Below are 12,129 nucleotides of genomic sequence, written 5' to 3'. Positions count from 1 at the left end.
CAACTGCTCCATTCTGTAGTCAGTAGCCAGTCTTGTTAATGATCACACTGAGGGGGTTCAGGCTTAAGCAGAACAGCAGTGGGGACAGAGCATCTCCTTGGTAGATCCAGCACTTGATGCTGACTTGTGCCATGGGCTTGAAGTTGGCCACATGTACACCACATCCCCATCGAGTTCCTGATGAAGGCTCTTAGGGGCCTGTTGATCTTGTATGGTTCTAGGTATTCCAGGATCCAGGTGTGTGGCATAGAGTCATAGGCCTTCTTGTAATCAATCCAGGCAGTGCACAGGTTGGTCAGCATAGATGGACCGCAGACATGAGCGAGACAGATAAATATGAAGGCATGCCTTGGACGTCGGCCGGATCAACAAGGGAATGTCATTCGGACTGGAGAAGTATAGTCAGATGGTAACAAAGAGAGGGAAGGTAGTCAGACCTGAGGGGATCGAACTACCAGAAGGTAACATTGCAGACATAGAGCACAGTTCCAAGTACCTGGAGATCCCACAGGCAAATAGGAATCATGAAGAGGTCACTAGAAAAGTTGCAACCACCAAGTACATGCAGATTCTGTTGATTCTGAAGCTGCAGGTTTTATCTCTCTCCAAACAATATTGACTGAACAAGCAGCAAAAGAAGATCCAAACTACGCTTCACATAAACATCGTCATGAATTCCCTCTTACCTTTGCTGTTTTGCTTCTACCACGATAAAATCACACTTCATGCAGAGCTCTCTCTCTCTCTCTCTCTCTCTCTCTCTCTCTCTCTCTCGCAGTATACTTCAAATCTGTTTTCTGCATTATTTGCTTGCTTATTACGCACAAGTCTACCGTTGTTTACAGCGCTGTCAGCCGCTGTTTTTTTCCTTTTACTTACTTCCGAAAAGAAAGCCTCATTTCTACCGTTCAATAGGCTACTGAACAAATGTAAACTTTTTAAAATTATGCAAAATTGCAAAACGCTTGGCTGTGTCTCTAATAAAACCTCTGCAACTTTGCTCTGCTTCACTTCAGCAGCATCAGCTAATGTTCATATGTTGATTAATAGTTTTCTTTCGTTTTTGATCTACTGCAGAATATTTCTACTGCAGAATATATATTCAGTGACGATACCCAGCCCTTGATCAAACCCTGTACCCGTACCCTTAGGCCTCCTCCTCGATTCAGAGATGGTCTTTCCCTTTTCACGTTAATGGCCTCCTTGACACTGCGCTCAAAGCAGCGTTCCTCCCTGTCCAGGATGTGTATATCCTCATCATTGAAAGAGTGTCCACTGGCCTGTAGGTGTGACTAGACTGCAGAGTCGTGGCCTGGCGAGGTGGTTCTTCTGTGTTGTGCCATCCGCTTCACCAGAGGTTGTTTGGTTTCCCCAATGTATAAATCCTGGCAATCCTCATGGCACTTAACAGCGTACACTATATTTCTCTGTTTGCGTCAGGGGCCCGATCTTTGGGGTGGACCAATTTTTGGCACAACTTGTTTTGGGGTTTAAAATCCACCAGTATTTACAAAAAATGCGTCACTGTTTTGATACTCCTGACACATACAGGATTACTAAGGGTTTTTGCATAGGCAGCGGGCTGTCCTTCTCTCCTGGAATGGCTAGAGCTTTCTTTAGGCTCTTTCTCAGCTTTGACAAATGTCCAGCTGGGATAATCACATTTACTCAGGGCCTTCGTGATGTGATGTTTTCTGCTTCCCTGGTCGCTGGGTCAGTGGGGATGGTGTTTGCTCTATGATGTAGTGTCCTGATGACACCCAGTTTATGCTCCAGTGGATGATGAGAGTCATCCACTGAAGAAGTCACTTGGATTAGTGACAAAACATTTCTTCCACTGAAAATGCTATGTTCAGATGAACAGAATCAACTTTTGGGGATGCATAAACTAATAACAGTAAAGTTTACTGTGACTAACAGCTTGTGAGTTACTATGATAAACTGTGAACTAGAACCACACTATGATGAACCATGAACTAGAACAATACTATGATTAACTAGAATAAGGCTATGATAGTTACCATGAATACACACACAAAACCATGAATGATGAATATTAAGTGCAATAATCTTTTCTGGCATCGTTGTATTTTTACTCAGTTGTATATAGCATTCGTATTCTATTTTTATCTTATTGTATATTTTTATTCTATTTTATTCTACTGTATATAGTATATTATTTTATTCTATTCTGTACAGCTGTGTACTGTATTTATTCTTATTGTATTCAAATTTTTGCGTCATAACTTTTGCACTGTCCACTTCCTGCTGTGACAAAACAAATTTCCCACGTGTGGGACTAATAAAGGTTATCTTATCTTATCTTATCTTACACACTAGAGGAACTATGAAAGAGTCCAGAAATCATGCGCACAGGCTGGCATGTACAAGAGCCGGAGAACCCGATACTCAGTAACTGCTAGTACAGGAACCTCATGGCATGAGATTAAGGTGAAGGCTAGACTGGGGAAAGGGGCTGGGGTGCTCAGAGTCACTGTTACAGAAGAAACAGGTGTCAAGGGGCGTTCCACACGCTGATCCAGGGTGAAACAGACAAATTGTGAACAGTCTCACTTTTTGCAGGTGGCAGCAAAGCCTAGAAGGGTAAGTGGTCCGGGTGAGCTGTGAGTGAGTCCAGAATGGAGATACGAACTGTTCCAGTTCCAGTTCCAGCAGGGAGGCAGGCAGGGGTATAAGCAGTGAAGCTGCCGAGCAGAACAGCGACTGAACAGAGATTTGATTATTGCAGGTTAGAAAATGGCGTCCGGCGAACTTCTGTGAGTAGAAAGGAAAAAACTAGTAAGTATGAGCAACACTATGAAACTCAGACATGAACTGCGACTACAATAACGGTGGTTAGCAGACCATCTGACGGAGAGTGATTGTGAGCGCTGGTCTTAAAAAGCTGACCGCCAAATTACTCCCAGGTGCAGCCTGTCATGATGCGACAACTCTTCCCAGAGGTGGAATCACCGCCACTGTTGAAAAATACAGCACTCACCCAGACCAGGACAGAAACACTAGCTACTGGTAGATAGAGAAGTAATTCGAGACTGTAAGACCAGACTGAGCAACCTGTGGACTGCCAGGATTGACTAAAAGAAAGCCTATGGCTGAATGCCTCACACTTGGATCCTGGAATGCTTAGAACTATATGAGATCAACAGAACCCTAAGAGCCTTCATCAGGAATATGTGGATATTAACAATAGAAGCCAACTTCAAGCCAATTGTGCAAGTCACCATCAAGTGCAGGATTTACCAAGAAGATACTCAGTCCCCACTACTGTTCTGCAGTCCTAAACCTCCTCAGCCTTATCATTGAAAAGACTTCTGTACTAGAACAAGTACAGAATGGAGCAAATTTTAGCCACCACCTCTACATGGATGACATCAAGCTGTATGCCAGGGGTGAACAAGACATAGTCTCGCTGATCCACACCACTAAGATCTACAGCAACAATATTGGAATGTTCACACTAGAGAAGTGTGGTTGGATGGCAAAGAAAGCAAAAGCAGTCAGAGCTGAGGGGATTGCACTACCAGAAGACAATATTGCAGCAAAGATACTGATAGCTTCCAGACCTCAGGTAGAGGACCCAAGCTGAAAGGATAAAAACACTTGCAGGGCGAGTGGGGAATTTTTTATATATATGCAGACTATATTGCCAAAAGTATTAACTTAGACATCCAAATCGGGTGTTCCAATCAATAAGCGTATTCCAAGAGGATTATGGTGTGCAAATATCCATCAGGGAAAACAAAGCAACTGTGACTATGTACTGACATTTAATACGTATGTGAAAATGAATCTCCTCTGTAATGTGTTTTATTTCATAATGGACCATAGGTTTTAATTTTTGAATGAGGTTAGGAACAATCTTTTTGCATAAGAGTGTGGTGGCTCCTCTCTATCATCTCATTACAGCAGCTGCACCATCAGTTGCAAGCTAAACAAGTCATGTGCTTAACATTTCTCCCTAGAGAGCCCTTTCTGCAAGGCTTTCTAACTATGAGATGTGAGACAGCAGCCTGGGTACATAACTGTAATTCAACAGGTTAAAATAAGAAGCTTGTGATCATAACTTTGTGTATGTGGGACTCTCCCCCCCCCCCCCCCCCCCCCCCCCCCCCCACTACAGATTCTTAATCCTTTTCATTGCTCTTTAATGTATTGAGTGGCAGTTTTCATTTTTTAACAGCAGTGCTGCCTGGCTTAATGAAAAGTTGGACAAGAACAGGATCTGGATCAACTGGATCTCTACTGACCAGTGATCATGTGCACTGAAAGTGAACATTTCTGATTTTATTATTTTATTTTCTGTGTACTGTTTCAACTTCTAACAGTTTAGTTATAAAGATTAGAGAAAATGGATAAAAATCTATATGTCTTACAATATTTTAAAGTATTTTAAAGTGGGGATAACTGTACAGTTTTATCCACCAGGGATGGGAACATTTAAGAGATTTGATATGTTAAGTCTGACATTTTACTATTAATTTAAAAACATTTAAATCTGATAACAGCAACGTGTTTCCAAAACATAGTTGGAGGAACATTCCACAGGCTAAAATCTTAAAAATCTTAAAAGATTAATTAGCAACAGGTCAGTAACATGATTAAGTCTAAAAACAGCATGTCAGAGAGGGGGTGTTTGTCAGAAGTAAAGTCTGGCAGAGGCTCACCAATAACAAGAAAAAAAACAAAACAACACATTTTCTATAGTCTGTGATACAATGCTGTTCCTCATTGTAAAATTATGAAGACTTATAAAATTCAGGAAACATAAGATAACTTTTCCTGGATTTACTTTTGACCTTAATACCTTTTCATCTGCTGATAAGATGGAAAATATTAAGCCATGCGTGGGTCCTTTACTTTAATCATTTATCATTTACTAGGCAAAAAAACAAAAAAACAAATAAAAAAAAGCTGTATCTTTATATTTTGCAGAAATGCATCAGTATTATTTGTGACATTGTTCTGGTATTTGGTTATCTGAGCTGACCAATCGTCCTTAAAGTCTGTTCCCAGTAGAGATATACAATACTTGTCTAGCATTAAGAGAAAGGCTGATGCTGAATTTGATGACAGATGCCTGAGATGTTTATGTCCTGCAACTGTATACCAGTGACATTTCAGGACTTCTCCAAATTTAAATCTCATTACTGGTTACCATAGGGTACACTTCGTGCTTAGTGATAAACTGTGTCAATGTAATGCTATATGAACCTGAAAATCTGAGTGGAAAATATATACTCAGTACATTAATGCAAGTCTCCCAGCACTCTGAGCATAGTGTGACTAAAAGAATGTTCATGGGTCACCTGATCCAACCCTAACTTTGTTTTAAATAAAAGTGTTAAAAGTTTTCAGCTTAATATTCAATTGGAGGTGGTCCGTCTACTGAATCTATACTGGAAACTGGTTCCACAGGAAAGTAGCATGATAGCTGAAGACTCTGCCTTTCATTCAGTGGTTCCAAGAATGAAAGAAAATATAATGAGACAATTTTTTAATTAATTAATTTATTTATTTATTTATTACAGAGGCTCTTCTGATCACAACTAACATTTATGACTATCCAATGATCAGTCAGGGTGAAGTCACTGTCAAGAGCATCAATGATGTGGAGGAGTTCATTGCAACAGATGTAAAATCACATTTCATGTTTATCTGCATTCTTGCATTTGGGCACAAATCTCTTTTCTTTTTCAGAATATTTGTTTCTTTCATTTGTGTGAATTTCAGACTGCAATTGACATCTTGGGCTTTACTGCTGATGAGAAAATAAACATCTACAAGCTGACTGGTGCTGTGATGCATCATGGCAACATGAAATTCAAGCAGAAGCAGCGTGAAGAGCAGGCTGAACCAGATGGCACTGAGGGTAACTGGCAAAATAGTAAAATTGTCCTTATGAAGTTTTTTTGTTTATAATTGGGAGGATTGGGACATTAGAGGGAAGTAACATTTGAAGAAATGTACATTAATTAGATATTGTGCTATTTTTCCTCAGAGGCGGACAAGATTGCATATCTCCTGGGCCTGAACTCGGCTGATATGCTGAAAGCTTTGTGCTACCCAAGAGTCAAAGTCGGCAATGAGATGGTGACCAAAGGTCAGACCGTCCCACAGGTAATTTAAATAAATTTTTAATAATGTTATATTAAAGAATTGGACATTATAGCTGTATTCTGGGTTTTGTATCATTATAAATTCTTGTTTGCCAGGTCAACAATGCTGTCTCGGCTCTGTGCAAATCTATCTATGAGAAAATGTTCTTGTGGATGGTTATCCGTATCAATGAGATGCTGGACACAAAGCAGCCCAGACAGTTCTTCATTGGAGTGCTGGATATCGCTGGATTTGAGATCTTCGATGTGAGCACTTGAGACATTTCACCACATATCTCAAACTTTAAAGACTCTATTGCCATGAAGTTAGACATGTTTGTACTATTACAGTTCAACAGCTTGGAGCAACTCTGCATCAACTTCACCAATGAGAAACTGCAACAGTTTTTCAACCATCACATGTTTGTCCTGGAGCAAGAGGAGTACAAGAAAGAAGGCATTCAATGGGAGTTCATTGACTTTGGTATGGACTTGGCTGCCTGCATTGAGCTTATTTAGAAGGTAAACAGCTACTATGGAAGAAATTTACATATGTTGCATATGTTACCTCCCTTGAAATTTTAATATGACATGTGACATTTTCTCAGCCAATGGGCATCTTCTCCATCCTTGAAGAGGAGTGCATGTTCCCCAAGGCCTCTGACACAACGTTCAAGAACAAGCTGCACGATCAGCATCTTGGCAAGACCAAAGCATTTGAGAAGCCAAAGCCTGGAAAGGGCAAGGCTGAGGCACACTTCTCCCTGGTTCACTATGCTGGTACAGTGGACTACAATATCACTGGCTGGCTGGACAAGAACAAGGACCAACTGAATGACTCAGTTGTTCAGCTCTACCAGAAGTCTTCAAACAAACTGCTGGGCTTCCTGTACGCAGCCCATGCTGGAGCTGAAGGTTAGAAACAAAAGTGCTCACAAGCTCGCGTGTCCAGTACAGATAGTATGTATCTGTCTTATAACTATAATGTGCATACTGCAGGCTAAGACTATGCAGTGAAAAATAGTGACAATAATGACAATTACTGTTTATGAAAACAGAGGCTGCTGGGGGTGGCAAGAAAGGTGGGAAGAAGAAGGGTGGTTCCTTCCAGACTTTGTCTGCTCTGTATGTATAGATTTACATTTTAGAAAAACAAAATTAAATGCTCTTTTTAAAATATTTTTGACCTATTATCTAATGATGCTGATCTACAGGAGAATCTGGCCAAGCTGATGACCAACTTAAGAAGCACTCATCCTCACTTTGTCCGTTGCCTGATTCCCAATGAGACAAAGACCCCAGGTACCCCACAGTAATATTAACTGTAAAAATGACAGTAGAAAAGATTTGAAACATTATGCATTTCTGACTCTCAGGTCTTATGGAGAACTTCCTGGTCATCCACCAGCTGAGGTGTAACGGTGTACTGGAGGGCATCAGAATCTGCAGAAAGGGTTTCCCCAGCAGAATCCTCTATGGTGACTTCAAGCAGAGGTGACAGCACATTACAATATTGGAAAGGAAAAATGAATTCATTGTTGTTGTAAAGGACAAACTTGAATATGATGGAAGAAAAATCTAAGTAACAACCTGATTCTCTCTTGAAGATACAAAGTGTTGAATGCCAGTGTCATCCCTGAGGGACAGTTCATTGACAACAAGAAAGCTTCAGAGAAGCTGCTTGGCTCCATTGATGTGGATCACACACAGTACATGTTTGGGCACACAAAGGTACACTTTGTTATATTAATAGACATTTTAAAAAAAACTCTCAATATGCACCTATACATATGTTTTCAATGATTAAATAGGTGTTCTTCAAAGCTGGTCTGCTGGGCACTCTTGAGGAGATGAGAGATGAGAAACTGGCTGAGCTGGTGACCATGACTCAGGCTCTCTGCAGAGGATACGTCATGAGGAAAGAGTTTGTGAAGATGATGGAGAGGAGGTAACATTATTATACTAAACTCTATTGTATTCTCTTTTGTATTTCCTTCCTCATAATAAGATCCTTATATACTAAAAGTAAAACTCTCATGTTTGGTTTTTAGAGAATCTATCTTCTCCATCCACTACAACATCCGTTCTTTCATGAATGTCAAGAACTGGCCATGGCTGAAACTGTACTTCAAGATCAAGCCTCTTCTGAAGAGTGCTGAGACTGAGAAGGAGTTGCAGAACATGAAGGAGAACTATGAGAAGATGCAGACAGACCTGGCTGCTGCTCTGGCTAAGAAGAAAGAACTGGAAGAGAAGATGGTCGGCCTGCTGCAGGAGAAGAATGACCTGCAACCTCAAGTTGACAATCTCTCTGATGCTGAAGAAAGGTGTGAGGGGCTCATTAAGAGCAAAATCAGCTCGAGGCCAAACTCAAAGAGACAAGTGAGAGACTGGAGGATGAAGAGGAAATCAATGCTGAGCTGACTGCCAAGAAGAGGAAGCTGGAGGATGAATGCTCTGAGCTGAAGAAGAACATTGATGACTTGGAGCTCACCTTGGCCAAAGTGGAGAAGGAGAAACATGCCACAGAAAACAAGGTTCAATTTATCTATATCTGAGGTCTTTTTTTTTTTTTTTTTTAAATAGACACCTCTAAATTAAAATATATTAATTCTTTCCTGAGATATAGTTGTTAAGTTATATTTAAATACATCCTTTGTACAATTCTTAGGTGAAAAACCTGACAGAGGAGATGGCATCTCAAGATGAGTCAATTGCCAAGTTAACTAAGGAGAAGAAAGCCTTACAAGAAGCCCATCAACAAACACTGGATGATCTCCAGGCAGAGGAGGACAAAGTCAAGACAAAGCTGGAATAGCAAGTTGATGATGTAAGAAAATTATAATCATATTGCTTTTTTAATGGAAAGAGTATTGAATCATTGTCTTTCCAACCACTTAAATCAACTGACATGATTTTATAGCTTGAGGGTTCACTGGAGCAAGAGAAGAAGCTCCGCATGGACCTTGAGAGAGCCAAGAGGAAGCTAGAGGGAGATCTGAAACTGGCCCAGGAATCCATAATGGATCTGGAGAATGACAAGCAGCAGTCTGATGAGAAAATCAAGAAGTAGGGCTTTTTTTGTTTTTGTTAAGAATGTCATTTTGACTCATTGCATTCTAACAATCATACAGACTGTGACAATACAATCTCTGTTGGTTTCTCCATCAAGGAAAGACTTTGAAATCAGCCAACTTCTCAGCAAAATTGAGGATGAACAATCCCTTGGTGCTCAACTTCAGAAAAAGATCAAGGAACTCCAGGTAACACTAATGACCAGTGTTCATAAAGAATATTGTGCATTTTAATTAAAAAAATTACTATTTTAGTTCTCATTAATAAACTTAATTAATTTAGAGCTTGGAGAGCAGATTGACAACCTCCAGTGTGTCAAACAGAAGCTGGAGAAAGAGAAGAGCGAGTACAAGTTGTTACCATTTAAATTTCTCATCCTCTCAGCATTAGACTTTAAAATTGATTTAAACATTAAAGTTGTCCACCTGACATTGACACTGACTGTTGGCTTCATCGGGTGAGGGCATCCAGCTCGCACTGGAACGGTTCGCAGTCGAGTGTGAAGCAGCGGGAATGAGGATCAGCACCTCCAAATCTGAGGCCATGGTTCTCAGCCGGAAAAGGGTGGAGTGCCCACTCCAGGTCGGGGATGAGCTCCTGCCCCAAGTGGAGGAGTTCAAGTATCTCGGGGTCTTGTTCGCGAGTGATGGGAGAAGGGAGCCGGAGATCGACAGACAGATTGGGGCTGCAGCTGCAGTAATGCAGACGCTGCACCGGTCCGTCGTGGTGAAGAGGGAGCTGAGTGTAAAAGCGAAACTCTCAATTTACCGGTCGATCTACGTCCCTACCCTCACCTATGGCCACGAGCTGTGGGTAGTGACCGAAAGAACGAGATCGCGGATACAAGCGGCAGAAATGAGCTTCCTCCGAAGGGTGGCTGGCCTCTCCCTTAGAGATAGGGTGAGAAGTTTGGCCATCCGGGAGGGGCTCAGAGAAGAGCCGCTGCTGCTCCACATCGAAAGGAGCCAGCTGAGGTGGTTCGGGCATCTGACAAGGATGCCCCCTGGGCGCCTCCTGGGTGAGGTGTTCCAGGCATGTCCCACCGGGAGGAGGCCCCGTGGCAGACCCAGGACACGCTGGAGAGATTATATCTCTCAGCTGGCCTGGGAACGCCTTGGTGTTCCCCCGGATAAGCTGGAGGAGGTGGCTGGGGAGAGGGAGGTCTGGGCCTCTTTGCTTAGGCTGCTGCCCCTGCGACCCGGCCTCGGATAAAGCGGATGAAGATGGATGGACCTGACATTGATTGTCTTTTCAACAGGCCAAGAACGCCCTGGCTCATGCTGTTCAGTCAGCACGTCATGACTGTGATCTGCTCAGAGAGCAGTTTGAGGAGGAGCAGGAGGCCAAGGCTGAGCTGCAGTGAGGAATGTCCAAGGCCAACAGTGAGGTGGCTCAGTGGCGATCCAAATATGAGACTGATGCCATCCAGCACACTGAGGAGCTGGAGGAGGCCAAGTAAGTCACCATACTTTCATTGTTTAAATTAGTTTTCAGACTTAAAACCAACCAATTCAGCCTTAATAAAAACAGAATTCTTTTAACAACAGGAAAAAGCTTGCCCAGCGCCTGCAGGAGGCTGAGGAATCCATTGAGGCTGTGAACTCCAAGTGTGCCTCACTGGAGAAGACCAAGCAGAGGCTGCAGGGTGAGGTGGAGGACCTCATGATTGATGTGGAGAGAGCTAATGCTCTGGCTGCCAACCTTGACAAGAAGCAGAGGAACTTTGATAAAGTAAAGTTTTAAACATAACCAATATCATCAGAATAATCATACAGGTATAATAACAACCAAGTAATTAACCTACATTAACATAGGTCCTGGCAGAATTTAAGTTCCTAAATTCTTTCTTCCTCAGCTGTCAATAACAGTTTGTTATCTATGCAGACTGAGGAGGACAAGAAGAATGTGGTGAGACTTCAGGATCTGGTGGACAAGCTGCAGTTCAAAGTCAAGGATTACAAGAGACAGGCTGAGGAGGCTGTGAGTAAAATGTTTTGTGATTTTACATATGGAATGCATAACTTTATAAATGACATATATTTAGCATATATGACCAGATATTTTAAAAAACAACAACAACATATTGTCACACTGTACAGGAAGAACAGGCCAACACCCACATGTCCAGACTGAGAAAGGTCCAGCATGAGATGGAGGAAGCTCAGGAGCGTGCTGACATTGCTGAATCTCAGGTCAACAAACTGAGAGCCAAGAGCTGTGATGCTGGAAAGGTAATTCATGTTATTTTTTTTTTTACAGATAATTTCGCTTTGTTTAATAGAGTTTTTTGATAGAAGTTCTATACATTAATAATTTAATGTGGATTGAAAGTAGAAGACAGTGTAGATATTTTTATGCCCTGTGTAAATTTCAATCCAGCTATATAAATTGAAGATGAGACAAATTCTACAAACGTTTTTAATATATGTTGAATAAGTCTTTTTTATTTCTTCTTTCTTCCAGGGCGAAAGTGCTGAATAATGGACATCCTCTGAAACTTTTTGACGGCATTCATAAAATATGAACTACCTGTTGAATTGACTTCTTATGATGTACTGATTTAATAAACTCTTTGACTATGATTTAATGATATTTATTCAGTATCATTTACTCTGCATTCTGCAAAGGTTCAATTGGAAAATACAATGTTCAACACAGTAGTTTCTTCAGAATTTATGATTTATGATTTATAGCTACAGGACATTGTCCTTTCATATGGGGACAGTGCTTCTTCTTAGTGTTCTCCCTAGCTTTCAGCATTAGTCATGGCATGGTTAGATTAATATTTTTAAAAAACGAGGTTCATATTAGCACAAATTCAATCAGGCATCTTCAAATTAAACTGAAGATGCCTGATTTTGACTTCTTAATTCTATCTATTTACAGTTATAAAAATATTCCTTGAGATACACCAGTATATAAAGGCTGATAATAAAAG

General features: G+C 41.2%; 1 pseudogene across 1 annotated transcript; it reads left to right on the top strand.

The window, feature by feature from the left end:
• Positions 1–3,382: 3,382 nt before the first annotated feature.
• On the top strand, positions 3,383–11,056 carry LOC101464604 (myosin heavy chain, fast skeletal muscle-like; annotated as a pseudogene). The gene is made up of 19 exons (XR_013098192.1): positions 3,383–3,491; positions 5,550–5,653; positions 5,752–5,890; positions 6,020–6,138; positions 6,234–6,383; positions 6,468–6,638; positions 6,725–7,031; positions 7,175–7,245; positions 7,331–7,418; positions 7,493–7,610; positions 7,724–7,847; positions 7,928–8,064; positions 8,168–8,653; positions 8,788–8,946; positions 9,040–9,185; positions 9,289–9,379; positions 10,450–10,646; positions 10,739–10,922; positions 11,006–11,056. The product of XR_013098192.1 is annotated as a myosin heavy chain, fast skeletal muscle-like (transcript).
• The last annotated feature ends 1,073 nt before the right edge of the window (positions 11,057–12,129 follow it).

This window comes from Maylandia zebra, linkage group LG4 (genome assembly GCF_041146795.1).
Source record: "Maylandia zebra isolate NMK-2024a linkage group LG4, Mzebra_GT3a, whole genome shotgun sequence".
Taxonomy (NCBI): domain Eukaryota; kingdom Metazoa; phylum Chordata; class Actinopteri; order Cichliformes; family Cichlidae; genus Maylandia; species Maylandia zebra.
This window is presented reverse-complemented; position numbering and strand designations above follow the sequence as displayed.